Genomic DNA, 15,883 nt, shown 5'->3' with positions numbered 1-15,883 from the left:
CAGCGTTACGATCCTATCGCCATAGGAAGGGGATTCCAACGGGTAAAGGTCCGTTGACAAATGCAGCTGTGGCGAGAATGATTTTGAAGTTCGAAGCCACGGGTAGTTTAGACGATAGACCCCATAGTGGCCGACCAAGCACAAGGCGTAATGCTGCTGAGACAGTTCAGGAAGAAACGGAGGCTGTATCGGGTTCGTCTATGCACGGGGAAGTAAGCGCTCGTGCATTCGCACGCCGCACCGGCATTCCATACACTACTGTTTGGTTCGCACTTAGGAGTATCCTCCGATGCTATCCGTACAAAATCCATCGGCATCATGAACTGTTACCTGGCGATTTAGTTAAGCGGAGGGCATTTGCGGTGTGGGCGTTTCGAAAGATGGCGGAAGATGACGATTGGTTGAGTAACGTGTTGTGGACCGACGAAGCTCATTTCACGCTCCGAGGGTCTGTCAATGCCCACAACTACAGAATTTGGGCTACCGAAAATCCTAGAACTGTCGTGGAAACTCCATTGTACGACGAGAAAGTCACGGTATGGGTAGGATTTACCACATATACCGTTATCGGGCCTTTTTTCTTCGAGGAAATGCGTGATTCTGGTTTTGTAACTGCTTCCGTGACGGGTGAGAGGTACACGATGTGTTATAGAATCGCATCATCCCCAGCCTGGCTGATAAACACCTGCTGACACGTATGATGTTTATGCAGGATGGCGCTCCAACCCATATTGCTAGACACGTGAAAGATCTCTTGCGCGATTCGTTTGGTGATGATTGTGTGCTCAGCTGCCGCTTTCGTCATGCTTGGCCTACCAGGTCCCCAGACCTCAGTCCGTGCGATTATTGGCTTTGGGATTACCTGAAGTCGCAAGTGTATCGTGATCGATCGACATCTCTAGGGATGCTGAAAGACAACATCCGACGCCAATGCCTCACCATAACTCCGGACATGCTTTACAGTGCTGTTCACAACATTATTCCTCGACTACAGCTATTGTTGACGAATGATGGTGGACATATTGAGCATTTCCTTTAAAGAACATCATCTGTGCTTTGTCTTACTTTGTCATGGTAATTATTGCTATTCTGATCAGATGAAGCGTCATCTGTCGGACATTTTTTGAACTTTTGTATTTTTTTGGTTCTAATAAAACCACATGTCATTCCAAGCATGTATGTCAATTTGTACCTCTCTATCTACATTGTTCCGTGATTCAGTTTTCAAATTTGTACTGACTTTTTGATCACCCAATATAACAGATATATCCAGTTAAGTATACAAACAGAATGGAACACTTACCAAGGCAGAGTGTGATGTACATTAGATGCAGCTAATTGGATATAACCTAATTATGCATTTAAATAAAACAGAAAAGAAGACTCAATCTAATAAGCGAACAACAATGGATACAACGTTATAAATAATTATGGTATAATGACCATGTGGATAAGACCGAAATAGACAGCTTCCATTGACATAAAGTTCCAGAAGTAGACCCTGTATCATTAATTGTATCTGATACAATTTTAAGATCTATAAAACAAAGGGTAATCATCTGGATTATATGGAATGATTATGGAGCTTACTAAATAGAGTGTTAAAAGATAGTGATATAACCGGCAAATTAAGAATTTTACATTTGCTGAATAAATGCTTGAAAAATTGACAAATACCACTCTATTGGCTAACAGACGTAGATAAAAATTTATTCAAAAGAGGAGGTCGAAAAAATTGTGAAAATTGTCGAGGTATTCCTCTCACGAATGCAGAATATAACTATTGAAATAATAAAACACAGATTGAAAGCAACTGCAAATCGTCGGTCAGAAGAAGAGGAAAGTGAATTAAGAAATTGGAGATTGTTTATGGACAATGTCTTCACCGTTAGATAAATAACAGAAGAAAGAAGAGAAAAGAATTTGGGAACACATCTCGCTTTCATAGATTTTGATAAGGATTTAAAAGGATAAATCGCACTGAATTATGGCAAATACTAGAAACTGAGGTGTATCCACAGCACCTAATTTTGGTAATGAGTATGTAGAAATGCTAATTTTATCGTAGAGACAGCCTCAACGTGTTTTGAGAATGAGAACACGGTCCTAGTAGGCTGTAATCTGTTTACTACCCGTGCTATTTGCCAATTTGATCCGTGGATCGTTTTCTAGCACATGTATTAAGGTTCACGCTTCATTTCACATTTTACTAATCCCTGGTACATGTGGACAGGTATACATCTAACTCTGAAACATATCTTACCACAACTGGCTTGGGCGGATTTGGTGACTCCGCAATCTTACGTCCAGGGCTAGTGCATGCCAAAACTGATGTAAGATGTTTGTAGAATCAGTGTTGTGGAATGAACTTCCATGAATGTGACTGCCAAGGTGTAAGATATTAACAGTCTGAATATTTACTGGATGTTCTGCTGTCTTTAAGGTTTATTTTCCAATTTCATCTCTCTTAAACCCTAAAACTGAGGCTCTGTTATCATTGAGCATGTAAATTACTCCATATCTGACATTGAGAGTTTTATTGTAATTGATATTCAGTTTTTCTCCACATCATCTTTTCGGTCATTCTTGATGTTGTACGACTCAGTCTCTCTCACAACGGGGCGGAAATAATGTCATCGAGTTCATAAGAGCCATGTTTTAAAGTAACTCTTCACTGAATTTTCACATCACCTACCTGATCATGAAAGTAGAAGTCATATAGGGTGGACAAATAAAAGTGGCGCGGAGAACAGAGTTCCAGGGTGCAAAGGAACACAGCAGAGGGAAGGAAATACAGTATCAACCGGACTATAGCAGATGTTGAAAGTGACCACCATTAATCTCTTGGCACTTTTAGGCCCTGGTCAGCAAGGTACTGAAGGCGAAACCAAGCTGGACCGCTGGAGTTGCTAGTCTCGTCCGAAATGGTCCACTGCTGTTCTTGAAGACTAAGAGAGTTGTTGCGATACACCTTAGACTTGAGGGCTCCCTTACACAAAGTAATCGCTCACTGACAGATCTGGTGACATGGATGACCTCAACTGACAACCCTGTCAGGTGTGAAGATTGTGTAAATGCGCTCCAAGGTTCGGCCGGCTGTATGGGCAGTTATTCCAACCTGTTAAAAGTAAATGTAGGTCTTTTCCTCTTCCGTTCATGCTGCCTCAAATGGTTTCAAAAGGTTGGCAAGGTAACGCGCTGAAGGAAAAAGGATGGGAACAAGAATGCGGCGAGCACACACTGCACACCAAACTCCAACCTTCTGATCATGAAATGATATTTCGTGGAAGTTATGCCGATACTCTCATGTACAGAGCCTGTGAATCTGTGAGTTGACATAACCAAGTGAAACTAGGCTTCATCAGACATGAAGAACGGATCCACGTCGAAGCCATTCATTGAACAACTACTCACAAAACTAGGGGCACTGAGGAGCATCTGCTGCTTTTAATGCACGAACAGCAGACACTCGGTAGGGATGCATGTGCAGGTCGCAGTGGAGTACTCGTCCGTATGATCGACGTGATATGCCGGTGTCTTGCGTCGGATTGATATAATAGGACTCGGAAGCATTTTGTGGTGAACTGCGGCCTGATTTTCTGATTTGCGGGCAGTTTCGGAATGTTTTTTGACTTGTTCGAAACAGATCCTGTCTGACGCCATTTCCGGACTAAGCGTTGAGTGGTATTCTTTGCTTTCACTTTAACAGAATTAAAATTCTGAACGAACAGCTGACCTAACGTTTCCGCAAGTTCGTTGTCACGTAACTTTCCAGAACGAACACCTGCTGCTCCCCTTTGCACTGCTCCAGTCACGTTGACACAGCCCGCACGACGCTCTGAACGGTGCGGATCACGTGGCGGGCGCACAGGTTATGTGTGCGTCACGGTGTATGGCTATATTCGTATATTCATGTCCAATAGTAATAACTCGTCCAGGCCCCTTTTATTTACACCACCCGGCAGTTTCTCGTTTTAATATTTGGTGTGGAAATTGGGGCAAGTAAGATGAGTAAGGCATTTTCGTAAGCATGATGACACAAATTTAGTGTACGGTTAATGAAAGTTGTTGTAATTGAGATTTTACCAGATGGGTTTAACATTAGGTGATGCTCTATGACATCGATTATGATACTGTAAGCATGCGCTAAAAGACTTTCTAATTTATCTACAGTTCAAAACGTTAAACGAAGGGGACTACACCGACTTTTAGCTATTGGAACTTTTTGTAGTTATACTTTATCGTAAAGTTGTTCAAATATCTCACTTCTGCCGAAGCTGTAAATGTACATAACGCTTCTTTTTGTTGGATACCCAATGTGAACCAGATTCACTTTCGCTCAGGAGGTTAGAACCGCTCTCTAATGTCTTTTAGTCGTTTCGGGTAAAGTATTTCTGTTTTTTAGCGTTATATTATAAGTCAGTGTAAGTAAGGGCTCTTTTTGGAAAACTGCTACGAGGGGCGCTCAATAACTAATCCAGCACACTTTTCTGTTGTAAAAATGCAGAATTTTCTGTGGGACATATTGAAATGTTCATGCTTCAGGCCCCAGGAGTTTCATGAAGTTCAGGTGGCGGCGCTGTACGTAGCCTTCAAAATGGCGTCTGTAACGGAGGTGCCTTCCAAGAAGAAAGTTGTCATTTATTTTATTTTGGTGGAAAACCAGAGCATCGAAGATATTTATAGTCTCTTGCAGAATGCCTACGGAGATCTGGCAGTCAACAAATGCGCGGTCATCGTTGGGCGAGGCGTCTGTCATCATCGCAACGAAGCCGCGCAAACCTGTCCGATCTCCCGCACGGCGGCCGCCGCACACAGCTGTGACTCCTGCAGTCTTGGAACGTGCGGACACTCTCATTCGATGTGTCAGTGGATCACTGTGAAACACCTCGCTGTACAACTGGACGGTCCGTTGGTAGTGCTGACACACTCGTCCACCAGTTCGCCTACTCAAAAGTGTGTGAGCTCTGGGTTCCTGGCCACCTAACAGAAGTCTAAAAAGAGCAACGAAGGAGCATCGTGTGGAATTTCCTGCGCGTTACGAGGCTGATCGTGTCAATTTTCTGTCTAACACAGTCACAGGCGATGAAAGACGGGTTCATCGAACCAGAAAAAAATCGGCAATCTATGGACTTGTGCCACATCACCTCACCTCTAAAGAAAAAATTCAAAGCCGGTAAAGTTACGGCCATGGTCTTCTGAGACTCTAAAGGGGTTGTTTTGTTTGATGTCCTCCCTCATGGTGCAATGATCACCACTGAACGCGTATTGTGCTACCCTCAGGAACTTGAAGAAACGAGTTCAACGTGTTCGTCGCCATAAAAATGCAAACGAACTTCACCTTCTCCATGACAACGCAATGCCTCACACAACTCTGCTGACCCGGAAGGAGCTCGCAGAGTTCATCCTCATCCACTCTACAGTTTCGATCTCGCACCTTCCGACTTCCACCTGTTTGGCCCAATGAATGTATCCTGCAGGGAGCAGCACGTGGATGTTGGGGACGTTATTGACCCAATAAGACGTTGACTCTGACATACAACACTAGAGTGATACTTTGCTGCCAAACCGGCCCTCCCAGCAAGATGGCATAACGACGTCGCATTGAACTGAGATTTTTTGAGAAATGGGGTTTCTTAGCTAAACGAGTGGAGAATAATATGGTGTATTGGAATTCTGAACGAAAGAAACATGCTTTCAGAAAGAAATGTTGCATTTATTATCAAACGAAACTCGTATGATGACGTCTTGGCATCTCAGCTAGCTGTTACGAGAAGCCTTTGCGTCATTAGCTGCCTTATCAGTGCTTGCCGCACCAACATCTAATTCTCCAAGCACTAATAATGCAGCAAATATTGGTTCGAAAGGCAATACTCCACCTGTTTTTGGGAAGGACTTCTACGCTTCCTGCAGGCCGATTTTGCTTTTCAAGCAAGTTGTGAAGCAGTTATATGAATTATTTTTACAGCTGTTATGAGATACTACATGGATTCATACACTTTAGACATTTCGTACTGTTTTTTAAGTATCCTCTTCCTTTGTATTCTTCTCCATTTGTTTCACACTCATGCCCGTTTAAACGTCAGCTTTCGTTGCACCATTATTATTAAACCAGCAAATTTTTCAGTGAGCTAAAGTGCCACCTCCAAGTAGGTAAAAAGACGAGGGCTAGTAGAAATCCTTGGGTGACAGAAGAAATACTGAATTTAATTTATGAAAGGAGAAAATATAAAAAATGCAGTAAATGAAGCAGGCAAAAAGGAATACAAACGTCTCAAAAATGAGATCGACAGGAAGTGCAAAATGGCCAAGCAGGGATGGTTAGAGGACAATTGTAAGGATATAGAGCCTTATCTCACCAGGGGTAAGATAGACACTGCCTACAGGAAAATTAAAGAGACCTTTGGAGAAAAGAGAACCCCTTGTATGAATATCAAGAGCTCAATTGTAAACCCAGTTCTAAGCAAAGAAGGGAAAGCAGAAAGGTGGAAGGAGTATATAGACAGTCTATTCAAGGGCGATGTACTTGAGGACAATATTATGGAAATGGAAGAGGATGTAGATGAAGATGAAATGGGAGATATGATATTACGTGAAGAGTCTGACAAAGCACTGAAAGATCTGAGTCGAAACAAGGTCCCGGGAGTAGACATCATTCCATTAGAATTACTGACAGCCTTGGGAGAGCCAGTCCTGACAAAACTGTACCATCTGGTGAGCAAGATGTATGAGATAGGCGAAATACCCTGAGACTTCTAGAAGAATATAATAATTTCAAACCCGAGGAAAGCAGGTGTTGACAGATGTGAAAATTACCGAACTATCAGTTTAATAAGTCACAGCTGCAAAATACTAACACGAATTCTTTACAGACGAATGGAAAAACTCGTAGAAGCTGACCTCGGGGAAGATCAGTTTGGATTCCGTAGAAATATTGAAACACGTGAGGCAATACTGACCTTACGACTTGTCTTAGAATAAAGATTAAGGAAAGGCAAACCTACGTTTCTAGCACTTGTAGACTTATAGAAAGCTTTTGACAATGTTGACTGGAACACTCTCTTTCAAATTCTAAAGGTAGCAGGGGTAAAATACAGGAAGCGAAAGGCTATTTGCAATTTGTACAGAAACCAGACGGCAGTTATAAGAGTCGAAGGACATGAAAGGGAAGCAGTGGTTGGGAAGGGAGTGAGACAGGGTTGTAGCCTCTCCCCGAAGTTATTCAATCTGTATATTGAGCAAGCAATAAAGGAAACAAAAGAAAAGTTCGGAGTAGGTATTAAAATCCATGGAGAAGAAATAAAAACTTTGAGGTTCGCCGATGACATTGTAATTCTGTCAGAGACAGCAAAGGACTTGGCAGAGCAGTTGAACGTAATGGACAGTGTTTTGAAAGCGGGATATAAGATGAACATCAACAAAAGAAAAACGAGGATAATGGAATGTAGTCGAATTAAGTCGGGGGATGCTGACGGAATTAGATTGGGAAACGAGACACTTAAAGTAGTAAAGGAGTTTTGCTATTTGGGGAGCAAAATAAATGATGATGGTGGAAGTAGAGAAGATATAAAATGTAGACTGGTAGTGGCAAGGAAAGCGTTTCTGAAGAAGAGAAATTTGTTAAAATCGAGTATAGATTTAAGTGTCAGGAAGTCGTTTCTGAAAGTATTTGTATGGAGTGTAGCCATGTACGGAAGTTAAACATGAACGATAAACAGCTTGGACAAGAAGAGAATAGAAGTTTTCGAAATGTGGTGCTACAGAAGAATGCTGAAAATTAGATGGGTAGATCACATAACTATTGAGGAGGTATTGAATAGAATTGGGGAGAAGAGAAGTTTGTGGGACAACTTGACAAGAAGCCTTGTTACTGGCCCACACTATGAGTAGACAGGTAGGTCTTAATGAAGTTCTACGAGTAAGTCGGTGATAATGCAATTAAACAGATTCACTTGTTCTCTCCTTTTTGTTAATTGCTTAAATCCCACTTGATGAACAGTGTTTAGAATCTAGAAATTGCTCTCGTATATGTAAGTTGCTGCAAGGCAGAAGAATCTTTAGTGTGCATTAAGGTAAAGTTCAAGTGGAATGCACTTAAACCTACCATCAGTCCTTTTATAAATGACAGTTGATTACCACTACAAAAATACAAACATGGTGAGCTATTTTCAGGTACAATTAGATGCAGAAAAACGTATGTGAATATTAACCTTATCCAATTTCTAGGACACGTGTTTCAAAGCTTGGGATGATGCTGGGTATTTCATAATTTCAAGTAAGGAGGATGTAATATTGCTCGGAGAAGAACTACCATTTTCAGTTCTTTTTTTTTTCTTCGACGATTGAGATTGTGACAAGCGAAGTCAAATATAGGCATACTTTTCTATGGACCGCCACTGTGGTGTAGACAGATTTTATGTATGTCAGACATGAATCAAAATTCCGACACAATTAGAGACAACGCTTATCTAAATATTCATTTCAAAGAAAAAAAATCGGAGGTCAATAATCTATTCAATGCAGACGCACCAGGCGCTAACTCTTATAAGAATGTCCGCCTGATTAGCCGAGTGGTAACGTGTTTGCCTGCCATGCACGGGACCCGGTTTCGCTTCCCGGCAGGGTGGGAGATTTTCTCCGCTCGTGGACTGGATGTTGTGTTGTCATCATCGTCACCGACACGTAAGCCGCCCAACGTGGCGTCATGTGAAATAAGGATTGCTGCCCGGTGGCTTAACTTCCCCGGGTGTGGCCTCCCGGCCAAGAACGCCACACGATCATTTCATTTCATTTTTCTCTTACAGGAATCGGCAAAATGCCGCGAGTAACCAGGATAATCGGCAAGGTGCACCACGTTAGTAGTGTGTGCATAAGCTGAGAATTTGGGGCTGGCGGGAGGCGTGGTAGGATAGTCCGTGAAGTTGCGCTGACCACTGTGTCTGGATGGCGCACTGGTCAGCGCATCTGCCTAGTAAGCAGGAGTCCCAGGTTGGAATGCTGGTCCGACACAAATTTTCTGCTCCCCCCCCCCCCCCTTTCATTTAAATCAGTGCTTACTCGCAGCCAATTTCTGTTATTCCTTTATGTCTTAAAACAAACGTAATTTAAGAGATGTGTACAGCGATCATGTTAACGTGAATATGGCGTTTAATCTCTTCATGTGCAAATGAACATCGAGTGACAATGTGTACAGTCTTTTGATTATAAGCAAAGATTTAGATAATGGGTGGTATCGTATTAATTTCGAGAATACATGTCTTTCTGGTATCATCTGCTACACGTCGGCAGACGTATAAACTGAGTCGTTTGCCTGTAATCAGTTCAGGTGCTGATTGAGCATTGTGGTTGTCAACAGGTCTCTCAGTTCTGCTGGACGAAACATTAGACTTAAAAGTCAGGTGTTGAAATCTCGATGAAATATCTACTAGGAACTGGCATTACTGCAAGAAACACAAGCTGAATCAGAGACTGTACTAGAAACAGCTTTGTCTTGTTTGTCAAATGCTGGATTTGGACAACTACCCGAAAGGGGGAAGAAGACAGACCTATACGAAGGATGATGATGATGATGTTTGATTTGTGAGGCACTCAACTGCGCAGTCATCAGCTCCCGGACATAGTCCCAATTTTTTCAAACTCCGATGCTTTACGCTGTCCAATTGAGCCATATCACGAATGATGATGTTGACGAAATGATGAAGACAACACAAACACGCAGTCCCCGGACAGACAACATCCCCAACCCGGCCGGGAATCGCCCAGGGACCCCGTAATCCAGATGTAGCAACGCTAGCCACTATACCGCGAGTTGCGGACAACCTAGACGAAGGACATGGGGTCAAAGAAAACAAAATATTTATGAAAGCAGAAGAAGAAAAAGAAGAGGATGAATAAAATAAAGAAGATTGTGACAGAAATGAATAATAATAGAGAAAAACTTACGGCAAAGGCATGGGGTAAACTGGCAACAACATTTTTTGGTAAATCAATAGACAAAATGCATGATACTTTATACAGCATCTGACTTGATCCGATGGGAAAAACGTGGACGACTGGTGATTCACAGACAGATGTCAGTGGAGATGGTACATTAATTCACAGTGTAGTGCACTGGGAGCTGAGGAGATATCTATTATTTAACATTTGACCTTTTAAAAGGAGTTACGTAGTACGAGATCCTGAAAATTATGGTGAAGTTCCCAGGGCAACTAATAGGCATAGATCTCCTTAAGAGGACACAAAAGAATATAAATATAAACCTGCTTTAGAAAAAAGTTGTGGTGAATCATTGTTCGCAGATGATGACATATACAGGGTGTTACAAAAAGGTACGGCCAAACTTTCAGGAAACATTCCTCACACACAAATAAAGAAAAGATGTTATGTGGACATGTGTCCGGAAACGGTTAATTTCCATGTTAGAGCTCATTTTAGTTTCGTCAGTATGTACTGTACTTCCTCGATTCACCGCCATGATTTCATACGGGATACTCTACCTGTGCTACTAGAACATGTGCCTTTACAAGTACGACACAACATGTGGTTCATGCACGATGGAGCTCCTGCACATTTCAGTCGAAGTGTTCGTACGCTTCTCAACAACAGATTCTGTGACCGATGGATTGGTAGAGGCGGACAAATTCGATGGCCTCCACGCTCTCCTGACCTCAACCCTCTTGACTTTCGTTTATAGGGGCATTTGAAAGCTCTTGTCTACGCAACCCCGGTACCAAATGTAGAGACTCTTCGTGCTCGTATTGTGGACGGCTGTGATACAATACGCCATTCTCCAGGGCTGCATCAGCGCATCAGGGATTCCATGCGACGGAGGGTGGATGCATTTTGAACATTTCCTGTAACAAAGTGTTTGAAGTCACGCTGGTACGTTCTGTTGCTGTGTGTTTCCATTCCATGATTAATGTGATTTGAAGAGAAGTAAGCGTTTCCGGACACATGTCCACATAACATATTTTCTTTCTTTGTGTGTGAGGACTGTTTCCTGAAAGTTTGGCCGTACCTTTTTGTAACACCCTGTATACAGGGAAGAGCCAAAGAAACTGGCACACCAGCCTAATATCGTGTAGGGCCCACGCTAGCACGCAGAAGTGCCGCAAGAAGACGTGGCATGGACTCGACTAATGTCTGAAGCAGTGCTGGGGGAAACTGGCGCCAAGAATCCGGCAGTGCTGTCCATAAATCCGTTAGAGTACGAGGGGATGGAGATCTCTTCTGAGCAGCACGTTGCACAGCATCCCAGATACGCTCAACAATATTCATGTATGGGGTATTTGGTGGCCAGCGGGAGTGTTTAAACTTAGAAGAGTGCTACTGGAGCCACTCTGTAGCAATTATAGACATGTGGGGTGACGCATTGTCCTGATGGAATTGCCCAAGTCCGTCGGAATGCACAATGGACATGAATGGATGCAGGTAATCGGACAAGATGTTTACGTACGTGTTATCTTTCATAGTCGTATCTAGACATATGAGGAGTCCCATATCACTCCAATTGCTCACGTCCCTCACCATTACAGAGCATCCAACAGCTTGAACAGTTCCCTGCTGACATGCAGGATCCACGGATTCATGAGGTTGTCTCCTTACCCGTACACGTCCATCCACTCGATACAATTTGAAACGAGACTCGTCCGACCAGATAAAATGTTCCAGTCACCAACAGTCGAATGTTGATGTTGACGGGCCCAGGCGAGGCGCAAAGCTTTGCGTGGGACAGTCATAAAGGGTACACGAGTGAGCCTTCGGCTCCGAAAGCTATATCGATGATGTTTCGTTGAATGGTTCGCACTCTGACACTTATTGATGGTCCAGCATTGGAATCTGCAGCAGTCTGCGGAGGGTTGCACTTATGTCACGCTGAACGATTCTCTGCAGTCGTCGTTGGCTGCTTTCTTGCAGAATCATTTTCCGACCGCAGCGGTGTTGGAGATTTGGTGTTTTACCGGATTCCTTATAGTCACAGCAAACTCGTGAAGTACTTGTACGGGAAAATCCCCATTTCATTGCTACCTCGGAGATTCTGTGTCTCATCGCTCGTGCGCCGACAATAACACCACGTTTAAACTCACTTAAGTCCTGATAACCTGCCATTTTAGCAGTAGTAACCGATCTAACAACTGCGCCAGACACTTGTTGTCTTATGTAGCTGTTTTCGACCGCAGGACCGTATCCTGTCTGTTTACATACCTCTGTATTTGAATACGCATGCCTGTATCAGTTTTTTTGGTGCTTCAGCGTATATCGATATGGGAGACAACGAAAACGTGCTTGAAGTTCACGAATACATTCTCCATCGAACTGTCATCACATATCTGTCTTTTTCACTGGAATAACCTGAATGAATCGGTGGAACAATTAGTATTCTTGGTAGCTTCGGAGGCAGCAAGCAATAATTCACATGATAATGAAATAATGTCCATTGAAGGAGACATTGACAAAGCACCGACTACAGCTTGACGTTTACAGAGGCTGTTGCAGCTGCATATTACAACCTTTCATCAGTTGAAAGAAGCGCCTATAGAAATTGTGGAAACAATTCGACTAATCGTAGCGGCAATATTAACTCTGCATACCAGAGTGCTGCATATGCGATAGTTCCCAGCTGGATGTCTTTATCACAAAGGAGGTTAGCGACCTCTGATGGGTGTTGTGGCATGAGATATGCGCCTATTACGATTATTCAAGATTAAGTTTCGTTGAATATGTGTATTTCGAAGTTTCATGACGCTAGGATCACATTGCTTGCGAATGTGGAAGATCGAAATATGATGCTGTATCAGCAAGATAGGACTTGCCGACTAATGTTCACTAATATCACTTTTTTGGATTTTGGAATTTGTTGATTAATGCGGTGGTGTGTTTACAAACTGGGGGCACACTGTGAGTAGGCTGTTATTATTGCTGCACCATTATCATCATTCAACACTTTTCTCCTTTTGCTTGCAAAAAGTAAGTGTGACATGCACTACATATTGCTAATAGAATCTAAATAGTTTGCCTATCAATTAATTGTTGTAATACAAGAAAGCAGGGATTTTTCTCTTTGCATGGTACGGAACTTTAGACATCTGAGTGTTGGCTATGTGAGATTGCTCACTGCTATGTTTCCTTTTTACCAGAACCATATGCAACTTCTTTTGTGACCACCAAGGATTCTGCACCACAGTTTGTTACAAAGTAACTTCCATTTCATATGTTGAGTTGTTCTCGAAGTAGCGTGGTTTCTACTAGTGGCTTCATTCTACAGTGGATAAAGCCCTATTATGAGTCGGATATAACTTCTGCAAAAGCCTTGTTGCCAGAATATGATATACATAATGTTGAGGACAAAGCTGGAAGTCTCTGTTTGTTGTCATTTCAAAAGCGGTAAAGGGACTTTTCCCAAGCTCGAGAATGTTTTCATAGCAAGGAGCTTTCTATATATATTTCCCGTGAAATTTTCTGGTTAATAATTTGCTAAATAAAGTCACAAGCGTAATTTTATTTTCGCTGTAAAGAGGACTGATAAGCTAAGAAACGATTTTCTTTGTAGACTCGGAATGGAAGGGAATGGTTGGAAAACAGTAGTAGCAGGTACAGTATAATAGTACACTTGCTAAAATATCGGGAAATAACTTCCGTGGTACTAGGTGCAGATATGGGTGAAGTCTATGACGCTCAGATCGTGAATGGACTGAAAACTTGAGGGGGAACACGGAGATTAGAATATATACAACAATGAGTACGTTGGGTCACGTGCTACTTTGAACTGAAGAGGCTGACGCAAAAGAGTAAATTCTAATGAGACACACCAAACCAGTCAGAAGATCCTTTCTCTCTTCTGTTTATTAAAAAGGCGACTCCAGTGGTATCTGGTAGCTAAGTGTTTTCAGTAGTTCAGTTTCGTATTTGGACTCTATTAAAGGCAAGAGTGTTCAATTTTACGCCAGCAGCTGAGCTTATAGCTGGTCGGCATTTGTGACTTGAAGATCCAGTTGCCGATCGCTGTATGACGCCGGGAATAGCTATTCGAGGAATATGCTGACTGCAGTATAGCTGGGAATATGCACTGTACGACGCTGTTTTATTCCTCGGCTGCGAAAGTTATGATATTTCTTCACCATATGGAGAGGCGTAAATTATAAACGACTGAGAAGCATTCTAAATGTCAGAATTACACTCCTGAGTACACACTGAGACTAGCGGAAATAGTGACGGACATTTGTGGGAAACAAGAAAGGTGTTTCCAGAACGCATTTTTCACTCTGTAGTGGAGTGTGCGCTGATATGAAACTTCCTGGCAGATTAACACAATGTGCCGGACCGAGACTCGAACTCGGGACCTTTGCCTTCCGCGGGCAAGTGCTCTACTGACTGTGCTACCCAAACACAACTCGGAACTCGTCCTCACAACTTTACTTCCGCCTGTACCTCGTCTCCTACCTTCATCTTACCATCACATCTAGTGAATTTGTTAATTACGAACATTTTATTAAGTTTGTAAATTTCGTATGGCATTTAATACAACGCTCCCTTAATAGTTAAATAAAGTATCAGCCACATATCGTTTGGCCAGTAATATACAGGGCGGTTCAGCTGTCCCTACCGCTGTCGTTTTATGCACCCAACATTGTTATAGTTGGCCTTCATAAACCGCGCGCGAGATATTAATATTTTATCGCTCACTACACGTTAACTGTTGGTTTTACAGGAAAAATCAACAAGACCTTCCTGTAAGGAATTTAACGTAGTTAAACTTTCTGCTCAGCCCCACTGGGCAGATTTCTAGTTTATTTTATATGACACTCCCTCCTACCACTGTATTTGCGACTGCACGAATTATCTCCCACATTCGACCTTTCTTGGTCTTCATTGAATGGTATTCTTACGCCACCGACTAAGTCGAGCACTTAAAAATTGTAAAATTGACGTTCGTATAAATTTACCTAACTGTTTTGTGAATTTTAACAGCTTCAAATAAACAATTACATCATCGCATTCCTCGGGTCTGCTGACTACGATGCTACTGCGATTGTAAGGGTTCTGTTTGGATCGAATATTAAGTTTAGTTTTAACGTGACTTTTACAAATGTTATTTTTCGTTCATTATGCTCTCGCGCACGTGTAATTTAATAATGTTAGCAAAAGAGCCATATATGCTCGTCCTGTAATAGCCCAATCACTATAAACCAAAAAAGGTCGAAATCGGGGATGGTTGTGTATGGTGGAGGTATGTTTGAAGGTCACTTTTGTATGTTTTTCTTGAATAATTCGAAAACCGTGACCTCCAGCGAAAACGTATCCCTGCGCAAAATGAAACCATAATAAATTTTATACAAAAAAATCCTGCTCATTTTTTTCTGTAGGACTAACAGCTTGCCTGGAGCGAGCGAGGGAATAAGAAAATCTCTCGCGCGGCTTGCTATAACATTGCGGCTTGCATACACGAAAACGATAGGGGCAGCAGAATCACCCTGTGTATGCAATGTGTTCCTCAGTTTCAGAATAAAACAGGGGGAAACTGCATACCATATTTTCAACGCCCACACGGCTGAACACAGATTGGGGGAACAGTTGAGGCGGAAATATGACATACTAATAAAAAAAAAAGTACGAAACAATTTGCCCAGAAAAGTCTAAAGAGGTTATAAACAGGTGGTGTTCCGTACATGAAACATAAATATCCTATGATTTACAGTATTTTATCTAAGGTAATAAAGTACTCAATGGAAGGATACTACAGTTAGTTCGATTCTGATGTATTTGACGGTAAGCTGATATATTATAGCTTCTATGATAAATACAATTATACGTGAGCGTGGTTTCAACTTCAGACAAAGGAAATCTTTTAATGCAATAAAAGAGGAACACGAATTGTGCTAGGAAG

Source organism: Schistocerca piceifrons, chromosome 5 (assembly GCF_021461385.2).
Source record: "Schistocerca piceifrons isolate TAMUIC-IGC-003096 chromosome 5, iqSchPice1.1, whole genome shotgun sequence".
NCBI classification, from domain to species: domain Eukaryota; kingdom Metazoa; phylum Arthropoda; class Insecta; order Orthoptera; family Acrididae; genus Schistocerca; species Schistocerca piceifrons.
Note: the sequence above shows the minus strand (reverse complement) of the source record.